Source organism: Vollenhovia emeryi, unplaced genomic scaffold, assembly GCF_000949405.1.
Source record: "Vollenhovia emeryi isolate VEMERY1.0 unplaced genomic scaffold, V.emery_V1.0 DF939129.1, whole genome shotgun sequence".
Classification (NCBI taxonomy): Eukaryota; Metazoa; Arthropoda; class Insecta; order Hymenoptera; family Formicidae; genus Vollenhovia; species Vollenhovia emeryi.
In genome coordinates this window covers 885,964-892,833 of record NW_011967237.1, presented here as the reverse complement: position 1 = coordinate 892,833, position 6,870 = coordinate 885,964, and the positions used below count along the sequence as shown (strand labels likewise).

General features: G+C 43.2%; 1 protein-coding gene across 2 annotated transcripts in view; it reads right to left on the bottom strand.

Moving 5' to 3' along the window:
- LOC105568396 (forkhead box protein O) overlaps window positions 1-6,870 on the bottom strand; it is a 186,644-nt gene that overhangs the window by 119,459 nt on the left and 60,315 nt on the right. The window lies entirely within an intron of this gene.

The following is a 6,870-nucleotide window of genomic DNA, read 5'->3' as shown; positions in this document are numbered from 1 at the left end:
GTAACTGACTTTTTTTTCCCAGAGTGGTTTCCCCCTCGGATTCGGTTAGGTAGAAAACGTGTTTCCTCGCTCCCCACTTTTCCCACCAGTCTGACCGCGGTCTTAACGAGAAGTAATTTTGTATTTGTGTCTACGGTTTATTTTTCGAAATTTGCGCGCAAAGGTGTATCAACTCACTGTCCTAACAGCAACTACTTCAGTTTTATCATGAAAAAAAATAATACGCGCTTATAGGCGTGAACTATGATACATATTTGGATATTCCACTAAAAGAAGCAAATTTTTGAGGGAAATGAAAACAAGTTGAGAAACCGTTCAAATTTTATGTTCATTGTTTAACAGATGAAGAAACTTGAAAATGAAGGCAAAACTATTACAGGGAGATTTCGTGAGGATTTCATAATGATTTCGGAGACACTGTTCCATGATTACATTAAGTGGTTACCCCCTTGAGAGGAATACCTCCGTCAAAAAAATAACGCGGTTACGAAGCGGGACGCCCCGGTATACACGCGTTCACAATTATCGCGGCAAATTGAACCAATGACGTAAACAATGCGGGACTCGCGTAACACCGCGTGTTTACTCGATTAAAACACGCGTAATGGCGCTGCCCCGTCTAACGACTCGGGGCATAAACCCATTCGTGCGTTTTCCGCGCCGCGCCGGTGTCACGGGGGATATCAACAAAACGGAGAACCACTGTGCAGCCTCCAATCGCCCGCGATGGGTGACGTCAACCTCTCCTGCGTCTGCATCGCGCTCGAGAGCGTATCGTTGCACTTGCGGCGCGATTGCACATGCGCCCCCGGATGCAGCGGAGGTGAAGCGGGTGTGCGCGTGCACGTCGTTCATCGTCGATCGTCGCAGAAAAGAAATCCGATCTTGATACGTTTGACGTGCTGGACACGATCGAAGGTCCTCGCGATCCGCCGCATCACGGGCGATTAGAAAAGGCTCGAGTTGGCCATTAGAAACCGTTAGCACTCGATAAAGTCGAAATACTTGGTTCCATTTCTTGTACATTTTTTTTACAAGTGTTGCGCACACAAAAGATGTAAAGAGTTTTCCTTGATACATTTATAGGTGAGCGAATATCAATTTCGAAAATTAGATTCGAGAATTACACGGCAGTATTACGCATATTCGCGAGTGATACGAAAATTATGTCGTACAAAAAGCCGCGCTTTTTCCTTGATAAATTGTGGGGAAAAAATTATTCGTTATATTCTCACGGATATGATAAATTACCTGATAATGACGAAAATATTATGTACGCAAAATACAACATTTTCCGTCAATTATGCCGCACGATCGTTGTTTATACATGTATACTGCGAAATAGTTTTTTCTTCTTCCTGGCTAAAAAAATATGAGCAAAATAAGTTAAGTATTACTACTCGCTGTCGGTGCAAGGTGGCGGCTCTCGGTAAACATTGCAAAATCGCGAACATCGGAGATCATTGATGACGCACGTGCCCGCATCTTATCAAGGAATAATATCTTACGATTGGCGATATCCATTTATGACACTAAATAACTATCATATCATCGTAACAAAGTGACATTTAACAATAATTGAAACGCCGCCGATCACGGCGACGTGGAATATTTCATTTTATGCAGGAGCTGTAATATTAAAACGTGATTATGGCCTGCATCTTGCGCCAGTACAAACGAGACGATCGCGATCGCTTTTATGATATTACTTGCCGATATTTTGCTCGCAACATTATTTACGCAATTAACATACATTTCCATTCATGTATAAAATTATTTAAGAACCATTCCGTCGTGACGTATGCGCCATCCAAGATCGTATCTTTCTGATAAAAAGAAGATCCAGTATATAGATTCATCTGTGCATTAGAAAAGTTCGTACATTTCAAGTCCAAGTTCAACGTGGCGATCTAAATTGCTTCTCTAGGAGAAAATTGTAATCTAAAATTAGTCTCTTTAACTTGGAGGTCACGCATACGCGATTTTCCCAATTTTTCTCGATTGACTAAACTGCCAATATTCAAACGTCCATTATCTAAACGATACGTCGTGATATTTTTAACGAGTGAATTATTAAAAATGTGAGACGTAACCGTGTAAATAATTGAAAGTCGTGCTTCAATAAATTTATGTATCAATTTACGATCACGCGAGTCCAAATGTCAGGAGGAAACGAACACCCCGTAGGTCTGAGCACGCAATTCTGGCAACCGCGATGCCGTGGCGTATGCGTGTGCGTGCGTGCGCCTGCCATACACGCTACCGACTATTAATACGTAGCGAGATAATATATTTAGACGTTTCCTCGGCGACGTCTCGCGGGGCACAACCTTCTTCAAGGCAGAAGAGACCGACGGCCGCTGGCTGTTGGCGCGCGCCAGGTGGGGATCAAGTATTTTACGCAGTTAACCTGCGCGTCTTCGCAGGCAACATCGTTACGAGACTTCGCCGAGAAGAAGAAGTAATTATACTCGCGGGCGGGAAACCGTTCGACAAAGTATTAATTCGCTCTACGAATCGACGGGGTGACGGAATTAATCGAAAAATTTCGTCCAAGTCGAGTACGGCGTTTTTAACCCTTTGAAGCCTAGAACCCACTTTGCTATTGGACCTTTGTTTTGTGAAACTTTGTAAACGAGAGTTTTAGGGGTCGCTGATTACAAATCCGTCGAATTTTCACAATTAAAAATGGCGGATTCAAGAAGGCGGAATTCGAAACTTAAAAGAATAACATCGTTCAACTCTAATTCAAGTGTGCTAAGAGACATTTAGATATTATTAGGACCCATGGAATCTAAATTCCAGTTGAAAATTCTTATAGAATATAAAAAATAGCGCGCGCGAAATGGCGGGGGCAAAATTGAAATTTGATCATTTCTTGGAATTTACTCACGACGCGGACGTGATGAGTCCCTAAGTACCGGAAATGCTGAAAAATTTAAAAACTTAAAAAATCACGTACTTTGTGTCCGCCATTTCGGGTCAGCCATTGTGAATTTTGAAAATCTGACCTCAGATTCGTAATGAGCGACCCCGAAAACCCCTTTGTACAAAGTTTTCAAGGAATAATCTTCAAAAACTTGGTCAATAATGAAGTTTTCCGAAAAAAATGCTGTTTTTTTTATATTTGCTTATTTATAAAACTTTTACAACAGATATTAAAGACTCTTTTTGTATTCTTTTATTGCTAAGATATCCAAAAAATGCAAAAAAACCGACCTAAACGCGTCAACTAGAAATTAAATGGCCAAAAAGTAAAGAAGTTGAGGTGGTAACGTGGGCTACCACCATGCTTCAAAGGGTTAAAGGAGCGAGAAAGACGAGTGTTGCGTGAGAAATTTAAAATATTACATGCGTCTTTTGTTAAACTGATATCCAAATATATTTGATACTTGGATATTTTCACCTGCGACTTTGCATTCTATCTGCATAACTGAAATGAAAATACTGCGAGAGGTACGGCGTCGTATCGAGAGTCAACACTCCTGCGAAGAAAGTAAATTTTGCTAATAGTGAATTGCGAAAAACCGAGTATCTCAATCGGAATGCAAATTACTTTACAATGGCGCGCGCGCGCGCGAGTCGTCGCGTTCCCCAAAACAGTCGCTTTTACGAATCCGCCGGGCGTATAAATCAATGATACTCGCCGAACGACGCGAATTTCATTAATCGAAAATTGCGAAGAGGAGGGCCGGCCCGACCGGAATGCAAATCGCGTCACTGCGCCGTAAGTAACGTCTATTAAGTTGCGATCGTCGTCATTTTCAGGCGAGGAACGTTCGACGCGTCGCAAGTGAAATATGGGAAACGGCCCAACACCTTTCCTCGAACGTGTGATTAATTTCGCGCGCGCTTCTTGCCGGATACGGCGCGCTCTCAGCCTCCAAAGGCCCGGCCCGGCGCGAGATTCCGTCCCACGAAATAACACGCGAGTCGCAGTTTATCTAGCGGGGTTCTCTCTCTCTCTCTCTCTCTCTTAATACGCAAAATCGAGATCCTTTGCGCCTGCTCTCGGCTCGATGAGGTTTACGTGTAACGCGCGATAACCGGCGATCGTTAGGCGAGTTCCCGCGCGGCACGTAAGAGCGTTGGACGCACGAATCGAAACGCCTCCCCGTCGCCCATTTTTCTCTCTTTTCTGGAACGCAGGTCCGGTTACCTGCCGCACAATGTTGCACGGAAAGGATATCGGATGCCCGGGAGCCTCGCGGAGAGCGACGGGGAGAATGCGTCGCGGTAGATTATTCGGTGCGTTAACTCGATGAAAATTTTCGATCGTGAAATCTCTCGACTTTCGATCCTTTACCCTCGGCGCCGAAATCATTCTGTCAACTCTGAATGCCCCGTCTCGACGCGGACGCAGTCGGGACAACGAGTGCTTTTCGAATCTTTCAGACGTCTCGAGATATAATTTTTCGCGAGAGGTTACGCAAGCCGCTTCTGAATTAACATGAAAAACCGCAACTTTACGAGCGGAAGCGCGGCTGCAGGTGCATCCTCGCGCCGCTCGGGAAAGCTTGCGTAATGCGCGACCTAGAAAATGTGCGCACGATTAATGACTCGTCGATGTTAATCGCGCAGGTATCCGGATGACGTTCGTGTAATCGTTTATCACGGGATCGAACTTAATATCGATGCTAATTTGTTTCTTGTACATTGCCGTCGCCGTCGCCGTCGCCGCGGTATTAGCCTGCGAAACGCGACTGCGTTACGCTGTACAGCCCGATCGACCACGCTCGCAATTTCTCTTCATTTGACACTGTCCGGGAGGACTCGCTGCGCCAATTCAATTAAAGGAAGCGAAATACGGACGAAAGAAAAGCGTCTACCCGCCTCCCCGTCGTCTACGGGGTGTCCCGGAAGTTGAGCGTGTCCCCCTCTCGAATTTTCTCACATTTCTTCCTGGCGATAACTCGATAAGGGGGCCTTTTCGTTGCGCGGTTTTCGAATTTCAGCGACGTCAAGTGTGCAATGATAAGTAATGAACAGCTTCGGAGAAACTTGAGTCCGGAACAGAAACCAAGTTTGAGTTTATTCAAAGAAATCCGGCTAGCTGTTCACACGCCCTCAGAAAGGATTTCTGTTACCGAGACAAAAAATATTCTTGGCGCATTTGTATTTCTCACAACCTCCTTTAGTATAAAAATAAGACAGTATCGAAATAAAATCAATAACTCTTATTCTTCTCTGTCGAATTAAAAAAGATTGACTTACTGTATTGAGACAAGAGTAACTTATATAAATGTAAGTTTATATATTCTTGCGTTTAGAATAAATTTTCCGTCCATCTTGCAACACACGAAGTTGGCACCACGATATTCGACAATGCATACTATCATTTTATTCTAGATTTTAGAATTTTTCATTTGAGATTAAAATATTCCTTTCTCTGTAACAAATAATGATTGGCGCTATAGCGATCCTATTTTATGATACATTCAAGTGTAATAGCATTGGCTCCGGATTTTCTTTTCTGTGGGTGCACATTCGTTTGTTCGATTTCTTCGCAACCTCTGATTTTTAATTATCAACGTCCGATAAATTAAAAGGCGTTTTCTTTTTCTCGGACATGTATAGAGAGAATTCTGTGCCAACGCACGTGTACTCTATTCTTTATATTATATTCTGTTTCCAAGGCGATCCACTTATCGATAAATCTTTACTTACCAACGTGAAATAACCATCTTATCACACCGCGATTACGAATATCGATAACGGTGATCTTTTTCCTTGTTGCGATATTGAGAAGTTTCATCGACATCAGATAATACGAACTTACCTGAAACAAAAGAGAAAATAATTACAGCCATTAGCTAAATAAGTAGCCCAATTAATAAAAAGAACGACGCTCGCGCGCGTATTATAAATTTTTCAAACAAAAACCGGCACGAATGCCCGGTATCCTTATCGCGTAACGACGAGTTTCATTGCGATTCATTAGCTAATTATAAATATTTCGCAAATATGGAGGGTCGAGAATGCGCGCGCGCACATTTATCGCGGCCAACGGGAGAGAGATACGGAATTCGGCGGCAGCTATTAAATTTATCGGTTAAAAGTGCACGCATAAAAACATGTATCGATAATTTATCTTTATTACAAGTATTTATTCAATATCATTTATTCAATGTCCATCGCACGTATATAGTGTATTATTTACGTAAATAACATCCCGCACTTGGGTATAATTTACGTAAATATTCCAGTATTATGTTTATATTAAATAAACAATATTTTTATGTTAAATGGAATATGCTTATGTTAAATGGAACAGCTTGTATATTTTTATGATTCCGGAAATCGCTGATTTGGAAAGAAATAAAGGGAGCTTTGACATTGGAGAGGGGGGGCAATTTTCGTTCGCGCAATAATTTTTCGGAAAATACACGAAGCCTACGCGTTCGCGAGAGCTCGACGTTTCTGCCCCTCCTCGAACAAGTAGCCATTTTTCTTTCCGCGTGAAATTCAGTTTTCGGTTTCAATTACGTTTAAACGAACGCGAGAGGATAGATACGACACTCCTTGCTCCGCTGACCGTGTTTCGCGATGAATCACATTTTACTGCTTATTATACGACCAGGAGGCGAGAAGTAACAGGGCGAACGCGATTTCGGGAGTCTTGCCAGTGGTCCGGGCGCAGATCGCCTCTCATTTCTCCATTCTGCAAGTTTAAACAAAGCCGAGAGAGAGAGAGAGAGAGAGGGAGGGGAAAGGGAAAAGGAAAGGGAAAAAAAGACGGCGTCGATGAGCCTAGGGGGGAAAACCTCGCCCTCACACCCTTTCGCGCAGCTGCCGGTCGGGGGTACTTACGAGGGGATGTAATCGCGTAGTAATTTCCTCATGAGCTTCCTTACCGCCCCCCCACCGCCT